Source organism: Pseudophryne corroboree, chromosome 1 (genome assembly GCF_028390025.1).
Source record: "Pseudophryne corroboree isolate aPseCor3 chromosome 1, aPseCor3.hap2, whole genome shotgun sequence".
NCBI lineage: Eukaryota > Metazoa > Chordata > Amphibia > Anura > Myobatrachidae > Pseudophryne > Pseudophryne corroboree.
Window position 1 is genome coordinate 1,059,540,321 of NC_086444.1, and position 17,984 is coordinate 1,059,558,304.

At 48.2% G+C, this 17,984-nt stretch overlaps 1 long non-coding RNA gene across 2 annotated transcripts in view; it reads right to left on the reverse strand.

Annotated features, from left to right (window-relative positions):
* Positions 1-15,066, reverse strand: part of LOC134988851 (uncharacterized) — a 38,878-nt gene extending 23,812 nt beyond the window's left edge. Inside the window, exon 1 of one of the 2 annotated variants that reach the window (XR_010194296.1) lies at positions 14,913-15,066. This is a non-coding gene — a long non-coding RNA (uncharacterized LOC134988851). Of the gene's footprint in view, positions 1-9,753; positions 9,904-14,912 lie in introns of those variants that run through there. The other variant, XR_010194246.1, reaches the window with a different exon arrangement.
* Between the last annotated feature and the right edge of the window lie 2,918 nt (positions 15,067-17,984).

Consider the following 17,984-nt stretch of genomic DNA (forward strand, 5'->3'; position numbering starts at 1 on the left):
GTTTGGGATTGGATACTAGGATTATTGAATGGATAAGATCTTGGTTGCAGGATAGAAAACAGAGAGTTGTGGTAAATGGAATGTATTCATATATGGGAAATGTTACCAGTGGAGTACCCCAGGGATCTGTACTTGGACCAGTGCTTTTTAATATCTTTATTGGTGACTTTGCAAATGGCATTAAAGGGAAAGTATGCCTTTTTGCAGATGACACAAAAGTATGCAACAGGGTAGACACACCAGGTGGGGTAAAACAGATGGTTGAGGATCTAGGTAGACTAGAGGAATGGTCAATTACAGTTTAATGCCAAAAAATGCAAAATCATGCACTTGGGTCTCAAAAATCCAAAGGCTAAAAATAGTATTAATGGCACAATACTGGAAACTACTGAGGAGGAAAGGGATCTAGGAATCACTATTTCAGGTGACTTAAAATAAGAATTTACTTACCGATAATTCTATTTCTCGGAGTCCGTAGTGGATGCTGGGGTTCCTGAAAGGACCATGGGGAATAGCGGCTCCGCAGGAGACAGGGCACAAAAAGTAAAGCTTTAGGATCAGGTGGTGTGCACTGGCTCCTCCCCCTATGACCCTCCTCCAAGCCAGTTAGGTACTGTGCCCGGACGAGCGTACACAATAAGGGAGGAATTTTGAATCCCGGGTAAGACTCATACCAGCCACACCAATCACACCGTACAACTTGTGATCTAAACCCAGTTAACAGTATGATAACAGCGGAGCCTCTGAAAAGATGGCTCACAACAATAATAACCCGATTTTTGTAACTATGTACAAGTATTGCAGATAATCCGCACTTGGGATGGGCGCCCAGCATCCACTACGGACTCCGAGAAATAGAATTATCGGTAAGTAAATTCTTATTTTCTCTATCGTCCTAGTGGATGCTGGGGTTCCTGAAAGGACCATGGGGATTATACCAAAGCTCCCAAACGGGCGGGAGAGTGCGGATGACTCTGCAGCACCGAATGAGAGAACTCCAGGTCCTCTTTTGCCAGGATATCAAATTTGTAGAATTTTACAAACGTGTTCTCCCCTGACCACGTAGCTGCTCGGCAGAGTTGTAATGCCGAGACCTCTCGGGCAGCCGCCCAAGATGAGCCCACCTTCCTTGTGGAATGGGCCTTAACCGATTTAGACTGTGGCAGGCCTGCCTCAGAATGTGCAAGTTGAATTGTGTTACAAATCCAACGAGCAATCGACTGCTTAGAAGCAGGCGCACCCAACTTGTTGGGTGCATACAGTATAAACAGCGAGTCAGATTTTCTGACTCCAGCTGTCCTGGAATATATTTTCAGGGCCCTGACAACTTCTAGCAACTTGGAGTCCTCCAAGTCCCTAGTAGGTGCAAGGCACCACAATAAGCTGGTTCAGGTGAAACACTGACACCACCTTAGGGAGAGAACTGGGGACGAGTCCGCAGCTCTGCCCTGTCCGAATGGACAAACAGATATGGGCTTTTTTGAGAAAAAACCACCAATTTGACACTCGCCTGGTCCAGGCCAGGGCCAAGAGCATGGTCACTTTTTATGTGAGATGCTGCAAATCCACATATTTGACTGGTTTTAAACCAATGTGATTTGAGAAATCCCAGAACTACGTTGAGATCCCACAGTGCCACTGGAGGCACAAAAAAGGGGTTTGTATATGCAATACTCCCTTGACAAACTTCTGGACTTCAGGAACTGAAGCCAATTCTTTCTGGAAGAAAATTTACAGGGCCGAATTTGAACCTTAATGGACCCCAATTTGAGGCCCATAGACACTCCTGTTTGCAGGAAATGCAGGAAACGACCGAGTTGAAATTTCTTTGTGGGGCCTTCCTGGCCTCACACCACGCAACAAATTTTCGCCACACGTGGTGATAATGTTGTGCGGTCACCTCCTTTCTGGCTTTGACCAGGGTAGGAATGACCTCTTCCGGAATGCCTTTTTTCCCTTAGGATCCGGCTTTCCATCGCCATGCCGACAAACGCAGCTGCGGTAAGTCTTGGAACAGACATGGTACTTGCTGAAGCAAGTCCCTTCTTAGCGGCAGAGGCCATAAGACCTCTGTAAGCATCTCTTGAAGTTCCGGGTACCAAGTCCTTCTTGGCCAATCCGGAGCCATGAGTATAGTTCTTACTCCTCTACGTCTTATAATTCTCAGCACCTTAGGTATGAGAAGCAGAGGAGGGAACACATACACCGACTGGTACACCCACGGTGTTACCAGAACGTCCACATCTATTGCCTGAGGGTCCCTTGACCTGGCGCAATACCTGTCCCGTTTTTTGTTCAGACGGGACGCCATCATGTCCACCTTTGGTATTTCCCAACGGTTTACAATCATGTGGAAAAAACTTCTCAATGAAGTTTCCACTCTCCCGGGTGGAGGTCGTGCTGAGGAAGTCTGCTTCCCAGTTTCCATTCCCGGGATGAAAAACTGCTGACAGTGTTATCACATGATTTTCCGCCCAGCGAAAAGTCCTTGCAGTTTCTGCCATTGCCCTCCTGCTTCTTGTGTCGCCCTGTCTGTTTACGTGGGCGACTGCCGTGATGTTTTTCCCACTGGATCAATACCGGCTGACCTTGAAGCAGAGGTCTTGCTAAGCTTAGAGCATTATAAATTTACCCTTAGCTCCAGTATATTTATGTGGAGAAAAGTCTCCATACTTGATCACACTCCCTGGAAATTTTTCCCTTGTGTGACTGCTCCCCAGCCTCTCAGGCTGGGCTCCGTGGTTACCAGCATCCAATCCTGAATGCCGAATCTGCGGCCCTCTAGAAGATGAGCACTCTATAACCACCACAGGAGAGACACCCTTGTCCTTGGATATTGGGTTATCCGCTGATGCATCTGAAGATGCGATCCGGACCATTTGTCCAGCAGATCCCACTGAAAAGTTCTTACGTGAAATCTGCCGAATGGAATTGCTTCGTAGGAAGCCACCATTTTTACCAGGACCCTTGTGCAATGATGCACTGTTTTTAGGAGGTTCCTGACTTGCTCGGATAACTCCCTGGCTTTCTCTTCCGGGAGAAACACCTTTTTCTGGACTGTGTCCAGAATCATCCCTAGGCACAGCAGACGTGTCGTCGGGATCAGCTGCGATTTTGGAATATTTAGAATCCACCCGTGCTGATTGTAGCAGTATCCGAGATAGTGCTACTCCGACCTCCAACTGTTCCCTGGACTATGCCCCTATCAGGAGATCGTCCAAGTAAGGGATAATTAAGACGCCTTTTCTTCGAAGAAGAATCATCAATTCGGCCATTACCTTGGTAAAGACCCCGGGGTGCCGTGGACAATCCAAACGGCAGCGTCTGAAACTGATAGTGACAGTTCTGCACCACGAACCTGAGGTACCCTTAGTGAGAAGGGCAAATTTGGGACATAGAGGTAAGCATCCCTGATGTCCCGGGACACTATATAGTCCCCTTCTTCCTGGTTCGTTATCACTGCTCTGAGTGACTTCATCTTAATTTGAACCTTTGTAAGTGTTCAAAAAAATTTTTTTAGAATAAGTCTCACCTAGCCTTCTGGCTTCAGTACCACAATATAGTGTGGAATAATACCCCTTTTCTGTAGTAGGAGGGGTAATGTAATTGTCACCTGCTGGGAACACAGCTTGTGAATTTTTTCCCATACTACCTCCTTGTCGGAGGGAGACTTGGTAAAGCAGACTTCAGGAGCCTGCGAAGGGGAAACGTCTCGACATTCCCATCTGTACCCCCGGGATACTACTTGTAGGATCCAGGGGTCCTGTACGGTCTCAGCGCCATGCTGAGAACTTGTCAGACGCGGTGGAACGCTTCTGTTCCTGGGAATAGGCTGCCTGTCGCAGTCTTCTTCCCTTTCCTCTATCCCTGGGCAGATATGATCTTATAGGGACGAGAGGACTGAGGCTGAAAAGACGGTGTCTTTTTCTGCAGAGATGTGACTTAGGGTAAAAAACGGTGGATTTTCCAGCAGTTGCCGTGACCACCAGGTCCGATGGACCGACCCCAAACAAGTCCTCTTCCTTTATACGGCCATACTGTGCCGTTTGGAATCTGCATCACCTGACCACTGTCGTGTCCATAACATCTTCTGGCAGTTATGGACATCGCGTTTATTCATGATGCCAGAGTGCAAATATCCCTCTGTGCATCTCGCATATATAGAAATGCTCTATAGTCAATAAAATACTGTCCCTGTCAAGGGTATCAATATTTTTAGTCAGGGAATCCGACCAAGCCACCCTAGCTCTGCACATCCAGGCTGAGGCGATCGCTGGCCGCAGTATAACACCAGTATGTGTGTATATACTTTTTATTATATTTTCCAGCCTTGTCAGCTGGTCCTTGAGGACGGCCCTATCTATAGACGGTACCGCCACTTGTTTTGATAAGCGTGTGAGCGCCTTATCCACCTTAAGGGGTGTTTCCCAACGCGCCCTAACTTCTGGCGGGAAAGGGTATACCGCCCATAATTTTCTATCGGGGGGAACCCACGCATCATCACACACTTTATTTAATTTATCTGATTCAGGAAAAACTATGGTAGTTTTTTCACATCCCACATAATACCCTCTTTTGTGGTACTTGTAGTATCAGAAATACGTAACACCTCCTTCATTGCCTTTAACGTGTGGCCCTAATAAGGAATACGTTTGTTTATTCACCGTCGACACTGGATTCAGTGTCCCTGTCTGTGTCTGTGTCGACCGACTAAAGTAAACGGGCGTTTTAAAACCCTTGACGGTGTTTTTGAGACGTCTGGACCGTACTAATTGTTTGTCGGCCGTCTCATGTCGTCAACCGACCTTGCAGCGTGTTGACATTATCACGTAATTTCCTAAATAAGCCATCCATTCCGGTGTCGACTCCCTAGAGAGTGACATCACCATTACAGGCAATTGCTCCGCCTCCTCACCAACATCGTCCTCCTACCTGTCGACACACACGTACCGACACACAGCACACACACAGGGAATGCTCTGATAGAGGACAGGACCCACTAGCCCTTTGGAGAGACAGAGGGAGAGTTTGCCAGCACACACCAAAAACGCTATAATTATATAGGGACAACCTTATATAAGTGTTTTCCCTTATAGCATCTTAATATATATATAAGCATATCGCCAAATTAGTGCCCCCCCTCTCTGTTTTAACCCTGTTTCTGTAGTGCAGTGCAGGGGAGAGCCTGGGAGCCTTCCCTCCAGCCTTTCTGTGAGGGAAAATGGCGCTGTGTGCTGAGGAGATAGGCCCCGCCCCTTTTTCGGCGGCCTCGTCTCCCGCTCTTAACGGATTCTGGCAGGGGTTAAATATCTCCATATAGCCTCCGGAGGCTATATGTGAGGTATTTTTAGCCAAAATAGGTATTCATTTGCCTCCCAGGGCGCCCCCCTCCCAGCGCCCTGCACCCTCAGTGACTGCCGTGTGAAGTGTGCTGAGAGGAAAATGGCGCACAGCTGCAGTGCTGTGCACTACCTTTAGAAGACTGAGGAGTCTTCTGCCGCCGATTCTGGACCTCTTCTTACTTCAGCATCTGCAAGGGGGCCGGCGGCAAGGCTCCGGTGACCATCCAGGCTGTACCTGTGATCGTCCCTCTGGAGCTGATGTCCAGTAGCCAAGAAGCCAATCCATCCTGCACGCAGGTGAGTTCACTTCTTCTCCCCTAAGTCCCTCGTTGCAGTGATCCTGTTGCCAGCAGGACTCACTGTAAAATAAAAAACCTAAGCTAAACTTTCCTAAGCAGCTCTTTAGGAGAGCCACCTAGATTGCACCCTTCTCGGCCGGGCACAAAATCTAACTGGCTTGGAGGAGGGTCATAGGGGGAGGAGCCAGTGCACACCACCTGATCCTAAAGCTTTACTTTTTGTGCCCTGTCTCCTGCGGAGCCGCTATTCCCCATGGTCCTTTCAGGAACCCCAGCATCCACTAGGACGATAGAGAAAGGCAGCTAAGCAATGTAACAAAGCAATGAGGAAGGCTAGTCAGATGCTTGGCTGCATTGGGAGAGGAATCAGCAGCAGAAAGAAAGAAGTAATAATGCCACTGTATAGCAGGAACGTGCAGTCAGGGGAGGCAGTGCCTGTCATTAATGATAATATAAAGAAGATACTTATGACACATGTTCTGTGTCATAAGTATCTCCTTGATATTTATTTAATCATTTGTACTATTTAGATGTGTTTGGGAGGCACCGATCGTGGTGCCTCCCGTTGTGAATGGGATAGGGGCAGGATACCCCCAGATAGACATTGGCCCACAGTGCCAGATACACAAATGCCCCCACAGTGCCAGATACACAAATGCCCCACAGTGCCAGATACACAAATGCCCCCCCAGTACCAGATATACATTGCCCCAGTGTCAGATACACAAATGCCCCCACAGTGCCAGATACACAAATGCCCCACAGTGCCAGATACACAAATGTCCCCACAGTGCCAGATACACAAATGCCCCACAGTGCCAGATACACAAATGCCCCCACAGTGCCAGATATACAATGCCCCACAGTGTCAGATACACATTGCCCCACAGTGCCAGAAACACAATTGCCCCCACAGTGTCAGATACACAATTGCCCCCACAGTGCCAGATACACATTGCCCCAGAGTGCCAGATATACAAATGCCCCCACAGTGCCAGATATACAAATGCCCCCCACAGTGCCAGATATACAGTGCCCCCCGCCCTGCTCACCGCTGCCTCTTGTTTCTGCTGTGTAAGGGGAGGAGAGCGCAGCGCCTCTCCTGCCCCTCAATGCTCGTGAAGTCCGGTCGGTCTCTGCAGCTCCGGCGGCAGGTATCTCAAATGAGGCGCCGGTTCGTTAGCCAACCAGAGCTCGCGGACTGGCAGCCAATCAGGAGCTGCGGCTGCCGGTTCACGAGCTCTGATTGGCTAGCAAACCGGTGCCTTATGAGATTCACCCCGTCGCCGCCCCAGCCGCCGGGGACCGGACAATCAATCCCAGAGAATTGAGGGGCAGGAGAGGCACTGCGTTGCGCTCTCCTCCCCTCACATAGCAGCCAGTGGGAGGCAGGTATGGTGAATGGCCCGGTGGTACGGCATACCGGCTGGGAATTTCTTACCAGTACGCCGTACCACCGTACATGCAGCACTGATTATATTGTGTATAAAATTATCTTTCCAGTGATATACTGTATACCTTCATAGGCTTTTTTCTTTTTTTCTGTTTTTTTTTTAAATATTGCAGTTATACGCAATTAAACCCTAAAAACACACATTTTACAAAAGGTTTCCACAATTTTAGCCACTACTGTATATATACTCCACAAGGGCAAATAGTTGGTAGCTGCTGCAAAGCTTCTTATGGAGGGAATAGCTAGACATTGATACACACTGTACATAAAATCACACATCTATATACATACATACTGTCACACACCTAAACATATACACACACACATACATTCACTCACTCACTCACTCACTCACTCACTCACTCACTCACTCACTCACATATAATAATAATAATAATAATAATAATAATTTTATTTATATAGCGCTCTTTCTCCAACAGGACTCAAGGCGCTTTACAGACATCAAAAACAATGAACATAATACAGCGGATCTAAGTAATACAGCAATAGATAAGCAACACAGACATAAAAGAAAACCTTAAGCACACAGAAAGCATAATGCATGATTTGTGTAGGCATTTTGGGTAATGACTTCCAATGGTTGTGTATTCCACCCTCACAAGGTACCAAGTGCAGCAGCCATCTTGGGCGTACAGCGTAGGATTACCCAGAGTGGAATAGTCCACCCCTAGAAGAGACAACACAAAATGGAGGTGATTTCAGAGTCCTAAAGTTCAGAGTAGGGTTCCAACAAAACCACCAGGTCCATGTATTTTTCATCTCATCCACAAGTGTACCATATGGGGCAACCATGTTGGGCACACTTCGAAGGTTACGCTGTGGGAGGGGAGCCATACAAGGGCCCAGTGCATATATGGGAAAACTGACACTTGTGTAGTAGTATGAGGTACCCTGTATGTAGGGCGCAATGGCAGGGTGTGCAATCAGTGGAGGTAAACATTACAGAAAAGCACTCGGTGGGGTGGAAGAGAGAGAGAGAGAAAAAAAAAACGGGGGAAAAAACAATTGGAGGTAACCAGTGGCAGAAGGAAAATTGGGTTAACATTATTTTGATGAGATCATAGTACGGGTGGGTATGAGAATGTTGGGGGCACACTCAGGAGCAATGGGGATGTCCCTGCTGAGCCTGGTCCTGGTGCTGTGCCCCAACAGTTCCCTGCTCATCTTGAGGGTTAGGCCCAGGGGCAGACTTGATGTTCTCAGCCGGATAGGTGGTAAGCCTGGTCCTGGAGTTCTCATGACAGAGGTGAGGAGAGGCCACATAATGATCCTGAGTTTTGTGGTTGTACTTCTGTTATCTTGTTAGTTTGTTTGCCTTCTGTATGCATATAGCCACACACCTATATACTGTACAGTACTTACATACATATATAGAAGAGATTTTCAACCTTTTACAACTCGCTGCACACTGAACAAGATTTAAGTATTGCGATGGCACATTCAAATATAATGGTGATGCATGGTGCAGTTGCGTGTTCTAGGATGTCATGTCACAGCTTCTCCATAGGTAACGCCTGAGCCACATCTGAGAAAGCCAGAATAGCCCAAAACTGGCCAGGCCCAAAATTAGAACTGGCTCTGCAACCACTAAACCCACCAGTATTGATCGTTTCAGGGCCTCAGTAGCGGCAAAACACTGACAGGTCTGGCCCTGCTTCTATGGCGGCACACCTGGAGACTGCTCAGGACACACTAGTGTGCCACGGCACAGTGGTTGAAAAACACTGATATATAGAGTCACATATATATACATCCAGTGACACACAAGCACACATACAGATATGTCCATGAGTGGATTGGAATGGAAAACCAGCCTGGGAAATTAATGGAAGCAGCCCTAATGGGGGGTGAGGTCTGTTGAGGGGGTGGGATCTGTTGAGGAGAGTGGGATCCCTCCTCATAGGGCCTGATTGTATGCAATTGCGGCCATCCTTGCATCTTTTGCTGCAGCTGAGTCTGAGACCAGGAGCAGATTGGGAACTAAAAGTGTCCCTGTAAAATTTTGCAGAAGTGGTCCGACATGGGCAGCACGAGAGGTAAAACATACCATGTAGCTATGGCAGCATCACTGGATGGCAGAGTTTCTGTACTGCAGAGATGGTATAACAGAATGAATGGGGACAATGCAGTGTACGGAGCAGGGACGTGCAGTCAGGGGAGGCAGGGGAGGCAGTGCCTCCCCTGTCATAAATGATTAAAATAATAGAAAGAATATACTTATGACACATATGATGTGTCATAAGTATGTGCTTAGACTTTATATTATTTTAATCATCTTTTTATATAAAAAAAAACGGTTTTACTTATGAATCGGAGGCACCGCTTTCGGTGCCTCCCGCTAGCTATATGAGAGGGCCGGAAGCGGGGGGCGGGGCCAGGCATTGGGCAGTAAAAGCCCATTACAAAAAGCCCTGCAAGCGGCACCTCTAGGAGTGCCGCTTTGACAAGGGGCGTGCTTTCAGATATGAGAGCACTCCCCTGTCACTAAATGATTGGGCAGTGGCAGCAGGGGTGCATTGTACTGTCAGAATAACAATCCACCCCCCTTCCCGGGCTGACTGCCGCAAACAATGTCAACCCCTCTCCCGAGCTTACACCAAGGGATGCCGATTGTGACCCCCCCCCCCCCGAAGTTTACCGGAGACGGAGGACTTCAAGGCAGCAGAGCAGGCTCCGTCTGTAATGTGCAGCTGCAGCACAGCATCATTATACGTATGTGGAGGCTGGGCTGACTGAACTGTAGGGGGAGCTGCAGAGTCACTTCACCCGGCCAGCTCCTCTCAGGCAGTTCCCATGGGCCTTTGAGAGTTCAGAGGTCGGGTGAGGAAGTGTTTCTGCAGCAGGTCCGTGTCTGGCATGCTGGAGGGGGGATGGCTGATCGGGTAAGTAGTCCCTGTCTTTTCTCCTCATGCCTGTTTCTCTCTCCATGTGTCTAGCTGTTTCTCTCCCTCTCTCTGTGTCCCTCTCTCTGAGTCCCTTCCCAAACCAGTCTCCCTCCCCATATCACTCTCCTCATGTCTGTGTGTCTCTCTCTCTCTGCATGTCTGTCTCTCCCTGTCTCTCCTGGTGTCTGTCTCTCCATGCCTCTCTCCCTCCATATGTCAGTCTCTATCTCTCTCCCCTACCAAAAATGATGAAAGAGCACACAATAGAATAACTGGATTAAGCCTTCAGGGGTCCTGGGGCACTGAAAACAGGGGGGCCCCCTTCCCTGATGTCAGGATTTAATAACCTTCTCTCACCCCCACCTCATAAAACATGTTTAATGATTCCCCTTCAGAGTCCCGCTCCTCAGTGCCTTCTTGGAGGATGTCTCCACCCCCAGTTGTCTTTTGTGCAGCGCGTCTACTCGACACTAACGCTGCAGACGGAGGGGAGACGATCAAGCCTGTGGGCACAGACTCAGGGGCAGGGCAGTTACAAGACATACCCAGTGCGAACAGTAACCCCCCCTTAAATAACTGAAAAATGTAGTACACCAACAATGAGGTGTGGTCCAACTGCAAAGAACGTAGCCACACACATCCACATTCACATATGCACACACACGCAAATGCACACAGCTACATTCACATATGCACACACACGCAAATGCACACAGCCACTTTCACATATGCACACACGCAAATGCACACAGCCACTTTCACAAATGCACACAGCTACATTCACATATGCACACACGCAAATGCACACAGCCACTTTCACATATGCACATACACGCAAATGCACACAGCCACTTTCACATATGCACACACACGCAAATGCACACAGCCACATTCACATATGCACACAGCCACATTGGCACATTGCAGCTAGTGTCCCAAACACTAAACGAAGCACTTGTTAGTGTCTGAGCTGGGTGTGTGCAGTACAGCCTGTGCCCAGCACTCTCCCCCATCAGTCCACTCTAATCTAACCTGCTGTTGCTCCTCAGAGTCCCTCACCTAACACCACGAGCTGGAGCTGATGCTGCGATGGGAGTTTGGGACAGAGACAGATCGCAGGGCAGTGAGGAGGCGGGCACACTTCTGTCAATCCTCGCCTCCTCCTCCACTCTAATGAATCCTGTGTACTGGGACAGGGGCTTAGACACCGGCCACGGCACGCAGCCTTGTAAGGGACTGTATTGCTGGCAGCGGGCATCCCGGGCGTTTCCACGTGTCACCCGCCCTCCAGTAGAAACATCAAGGGTGTAGCCGTAGGGGATTATTCTATTTCTCTCCAGGCTCCGACACGGGCACAGCTCTCCCAGCAGCTGCCGCTGCTGCTGGGAGTGCTGTTGCTGGCGGTGGAACCTGTAGACAGTAGAACTGTCAGTGGACAGCAGCTTAGACCTGGAGGGCCCGGGGTACTTACCCCCTGGGTCCCCTCTTAATCCGGCACTGGAATAACCTATAATAATATAAAAGTTGGCATGGTTAATATATTAAAACACTTGCATTTGGCAAATATCTCATGTATATCACAGAAATAGTAAAGTGACAATCAGCTTGCAATCTGAGCTAAAATCACATATGTTTAAAAAGTACATGAAGTAATATGTTACAGTTTATGCCCCTGTTCCAATAATACAGAATACATTTCAGTATATCTGTTACTAGTATAGTCCCTGGGGGGGTGATAGGCAGTCTATTGATGAGCACAAAATCAGCAGCATTGAATAGTTACCGCAGCTGATGGTAGGGTCACAATCCTACACCAGGCACAAGTAGTCATTCAAATGCATTGGGTATGGTTGACTGGCGGCCGGGATCCTTGCAGTCAGCATACCGACGTCGGGATCCCGGCCGCCAGAATGCGACCTTGTCCATTGTGACCCTACCATCAGCTGCGGTAACTATTCACTGCTGTTGATTTTGTGCTCATCAATAGACTGCCTATCACCCCCCAGGGACTATACTAGGAACAGGTATACTGACATGTATTCTGTATTATTGGAACAGGGGCATAAATTGTTACATATTACTTCATTTACTTTTTAAACATATCTGATTTTAATGCTAATTGCAAGCTGATTGTCACTTTACTATTTCTGTGATATACATGGGATATTTGCCATATGAAAGTGTTTTAATATATTAACCATGCCATCTCTTTTATATTATTATATTATTCTGTTGAGCGCTGTTTCATCATGTATTTTGTTTCAGGGCGTAACTAACCTCTACGTATTAACAGCTGCTGTGGAAATGCTGCCCTTGTAGCACCTGGAATAGGGGCACAGGTTCTCATACTCTACTCAGGACCCCACACGGTTCATGTTTTGCAGGTCACCTGTAGATTTTTAAAATGGTGACAGTTGGTGATACACAGTGCAGCTGCTGGGTGACATGGAAAACGTGAACCGTGTGGGGTCCTGATGACAGTTTGAGAACCACTGGGTTAACATACCATTTTCCTCAGTCTCTCTCTCCCTCCCTGTGTCTGTCTCTCCCTGTCTCGGTCTCTTTCTCCACATGTCTGTCTGTCTCTCTCTCCTTGTGTCTGTATCTCTCTCCATGTCTCCTCCTACCTCCCAATGTGTGTGTGTGCGTGTCTCTCTCTCTCTTCCTGTATCTCTACCTCCCCATGTCTGTCTCTCTTGGTCACTGTGTCTGTCTCTCCATATCTCCTCCCTCCCCATGTCACTCCTCTTTCTTCCTCTCTCTGTTCGTCTCTCTCTCTCTCTCTCTCTCCGTATGTCTGTCTGTCTCTCTCCCTGTGTCTGTCTCCACGTCTCTGTATATCTCTCCCTGTGTGTCTCTTTCTCCATGTCTGCTCCCTCCCCATGTGTGTGTGTTTCACTCTCTCTCCCTCCCCATGTCTGTCTCTTTCTCCATGTCTTATCCCTCCTTCTATTCGGCAACTAATGAATAGCGTCGGGAATTAGCTCCCGACGCTATTCAATTCAGTAACTAATTACCTGCAATTGTCGGGAATTCTTCTCTCATCCCCGGGGGATGAGAAGAGAAACCCGACAAAAGTGCTGCCTCGCGGCCGGCGCGAGGCTGATTCTGTCGGGAATCAGCCTCGCGCCGGGGAGTTAAGTCGGAGAATGCCCGTTCTCACGACAATTCAACCTGTTTTGTCGGCGAGAACGGGCCATCGCCGACGTAACTAGTTGCTGAATTGAATAGCGTCGGGAGCTAATTCCCGGCGCTATTCATTAGTTGCCGAATAGAATCGACCCCCTTGTGTCTGTCTCTCTTTCCCTGTGTCTGTGTCTCTCCATGTGTGTCTCTATCCCACCTCATGTCTGCCTCTCTCTCCCCATGTCCGTTTCTCTTTCCATGTTTGTGTCTGTTTGTCCCTGTCTCTTTCTCCCACCCAAGTTACTCTCTTTCCAGAACTGTCTCTCAGCATGTAAGTCTCTCTTTCAACATGTCTGTGTCTCACTCCCTCTTTCTTCCCCCCCCCCCCCCCATGTCCCCCTCACTCCCAATGTCTCCTTGGTTCTGTGTTTATATATCACACACACACGGGTTGGAGGTTTCTATATATGTGCACTCTCTTCTATTTCTATCTCTCCCTCTCTCTCATATCTGGAACCCCCCCTCCCCCCTAAAAATCCTGCATTTGCCCCTGGACTGTCACAAAGAGAACTGGGACAGACAGTTTCAGTGATGAGGAGGGCACAGCTGCGGGCAGCCAGAAAACAAAGAGCCTTATGTACACCTGGTGCGGAGGTGCAGCCCTGCCCCACCCCCAACCCGATCGCAGGCCACGCCCATGTTCCCCTGGACTACGCGGAGAACACCAGAGGAGCGGAACCCATAACTTCTACTGAGGCCGTCCTGTGTGAGCTTGCATGGAAGGAGCAACGGTGGCTGGGACCCGGGAGCTGCATTAGAGGAGGTGAGATCCCATACTGCCCACTTTTTCCCACCACTACTCCCATCCTGCCCCCCCCTTCTATTACTCCCTGCCTGTCCCCCTATTCTGCACTACTGTTACTCCAATCCTGCCCCCTGCTCTCCACCACTATTACTCCCAGTCTGCCAGCCTGCTCCTCCTCTCTCTCTCTCTCTCTCTCTGTCATCTCCCTCTATTCCTCTCACTCTCCTCTTTCCCATATACCCCTATTTCTCCTCTCTCTTTGCCATCTCCTCTATTCCTCCTCTCCCATCTCCCTCTATTCCTTCTCTATCTTCCTTCTGCCCCCTATTCCGTCTCTCTTCCTTCTCACCCTATTCCTCTCTCTCTGCCATCTTCCCCTGTGCCTACTCCCTTGTCTATCCCTCCTGTCTTCATATTTCTCTTCTCTCTCCCATCTCCCCATATTCCACCTCTCTGTCTCTCATAAATTTATAAAAATTGACAATGTATTAGCCACCTGCTCATCACAAGTTTGATGAGCAGGAAGGCTGCAGGCACTGGCGGCATCAGACTGAGATGCAGATTAGCGGCTGGGGGTCAGGCAGTTGATGGCGGCGATTTTGTAGGCAATTGGCAGGGTCGGCAACCATTAGTGGCGGCAGTAGTGGGCATTGGCACGGCGGCAGATGATGACCTCGTCGGGACTCCACAGAGATTATGGCTGCAGTGCCTCACCAGCCACTGACCTCACCGCACGCCACTGGTACGGAGTGTGGTAGGCTGCCTGTCATGTGGGGGTGGGGCCACATGAAAACACACAAAACAGGCCCCACAGACACGTCGGCCTACCAGGAATCTTTCTGGTGAGCCCTATGGCCAATCCGCTCTTGGTGTAGGCACACAACTATTCACATACAGTCACAGACATACACACATTCATACAAACACACATATATAGTAGTAACACACACATACAGTACCCCTTCCCTGAGTCATACTCACTATTTAGGCTGTGCTGCTGCTGTATAGTGAGCTCTTCTCTCTCCCATGCTGCTGGCTGGCCTGGCACTGACTGTACAGTACGTGTAGCCCCGCCCCCTTTTCTGACCTCCGGCTGCCTATCCTTTTCCAGCTCAGCAGTTGTGATGATTAAAGGCAGCTCCTTGTTAAGCGGCAGCTAATAGAGTCTGGAGCTTGAGCTCTGCTTGGCTCTAAGCTACCGCTGCCGCATAGGGAGGGGGTGTTAGGGGGTCTCGACTCCCCCCTCTAATCTGGCGCCCAGGTCAACTGCCAGGTGGTGGGATAATGACTTTGCATACCTCCCAACATGATCCTTTCTAGGAGAGACAAAGTGCTCTGTTCCTGGACTTCCCTCTTAATTTATGATTGCCATCACCTGTGTAGAACTAGTTAATTCATGAGAAAGGTGTTTCACCACAGGTGATGGCAATCTTAAATTAAGAGGGAAGTCCAGGAGCAGAGCATTCTGTCCCTCCTGGAGAGGGTCATGTTGGGAGGTATGACATTGGCTAATACGGGAGGAATAGGGTGGAGTGATGAAGTGGCATGACCAGGAGATGGGATGGGCTGACGAAATGGTTATCAATGCATTAAATAAGATAATCACATTTGTGAAGAGTGGCCAATAAATGCTTTGGTGTTGGTTCTATTTATGCATCTCATTTATTTCAAAGACATATTTTTACTGTAACTGTTTTCTGTGACTACGCCCATGGACATTTTATCATATCTGAAGCCATGAAATCAGTACAAGCCGTGTGATGTTTGGGCACAATTAGGTTTCCAGAATTAGCACATCAAGAAAACTATCAAACTTCCTAAATCACCACTTGACAAATAAGAGCAGGACACGGAGTGGGTTTTGCAGAGAGCAGCAGACACTCTGTAATTTACTTGCAAATGATGAATTGCTCTAAAATACCCCAAAAATGTGTTTTTCTAATAGCACTTAACTATCTTGCAACACTTTCATGGCCTTGCATAAAGAGACAGAGAGCAATGAATCGCACTTCATCTAGGTCCCCATACCTATCTTCTACATGATATAGACATCATTAATGCAGCATTGAGCCTCAGTCATGTGTCTCACGCTGAGCATAGATGCTAGAAAAGAGGTTATCAGACTGATGCAGAGTTGCTCGTAACTGGGCCGTTATCGCTCCAGCTTTGCCTATACAGAAATGAATGTATATATCATGTTTGCCCACATCCTGAGCTGTACACATCTTTATGGATGGATGGCCATTATATATTGAATTAGTTTGATAGCCATCTTCATTATAAGGATTTACTTGTTATTACCAGCAGCGGCTGCTGCACCGACCATATAGTGCAGAGGGAAACCGCTTATCACATTTATTACATACATGATGACATGTATGTATGGTGGCCAATCCCGGGATCGGAATCGCCGGGATCCCGGGATTTAGGCCCAAAAATGGCCGGGATTCAATCCCGGGATTGGAAGCTCCAATCCCGGGGATTGAGGGATCAGCGTTGAGCGTCCACAGGATGCTCAGACACTGCCCAGCTTCCTCTTTCCGGGTCCCCAGTGCAGCGTGAGAGGTCACGCTGCGCTGTCAGCGGCTCCCAGCAGCGATGAATGGATGTTTCCCTCCCTCCCGCCCTCGGTATATGGTAAATTATATATGCGGGGCGGGCGGGGCGGGGTGGGGCGAGGGAGCGGCCATCTAGATAAAAGCCAATCCCGGGTATCCCGAGAATCCCGGGATTGGCTATTTTTCAATCCCAATACCCGGGATTGAAAAAATGGCCCGGGCTTGACTTCCCTACATGTATGTTTATACGTGCTAAGCAGTCCCCCCTGCACTATATGGTCAGCGTGCAGCACAGGGGTTCCAGCCACCGCTGATTATTACGTCATTTTCTGGCATGTGCATTCCCATCTGCAGATACAGTCCGCAAATGCTTATTCCCCAGAAGTGGGTATAAATATTCCTATCAGCCATTTGAACATAAAATATGCAAGTTTGGTCAGAGGCAGGGTTGGCGCAGTTTATCGTGCATGATTATGCACTGCACATACATATGTGGTCATGTGGATTCACGTGATTCTGCCCCTTTCACAGGGGTGTAACTAGAAGTTTGTGGGCCTCATAGCAAAGTTTTGGAAGGGTCCCCCTGCCGTTGTCACTGTTGAAATATGGACAACAGACTATGGGTTTGTTTATATGCATGTAGTTACCGTACAGGGGCAGCAGATGGCGCTGTATACTTACAGAGGTGTAGTGTTTGTCTGTTGCATATGTTTGTACTTGTTTGTTTTATCTCCTCACATGTGTGTTCTAGAAAAGTCTCTGAGGAAAGGAGATGAGCTGATGTTACTGACATGTTTAAGTTGAGAAGCTGATACTGAAACCTGTTGTTATATTGATCCTGCTATTCAGTACTATATAAAGAAGATATACATCTCAAGTCTCGTTCTGTCTGAATACAAGGTAACTCCTGAGGTGATACTTTATCTATAAGACTTCCCGCTGCACACCTATGGTATCGATCCATCGCACTATGCCAACAGGTTATGGGCCCAGACTGGAGTCTATACAAGATAAAGTTTTCAGGAGTGCATCCTAAGCAGCATCCAGGTCACGAGTCGCACTGCAAGTCCCAGCAGGCGCAGACAGCAGACTGTGTTACGCACACAAGAAACAACCCAGGAGAACCTTGGAAAGAAAACTGTGAGTAAAACAAGTTTAATACCACAGAAGAATAGAGAGATCTATACAAGGAAGGGTTATGGCAAATTACACAGATCTCAGACTAGCTGCTAGCAAGCTTTCTAATGAGAACTATCAAACATGGAAGTTTAAAGTAGAAATGCTATTAACCAGAGATGATTTATGGGATGTTATAAATGCAGACAGACCTGAAGGAGAGGATCAGCAGTGGATTAAGAAGGACAGACAGGCAAGAGCCACTATAAGTTTACTAGTGGAAGATGAACAGCTTATACACATAAGACAAGAGAGTACAGCTAAAGGCATGTGGACTGCATTACAGAGAGTGCATGAAGGATCAAGTTTGAACAGCAAA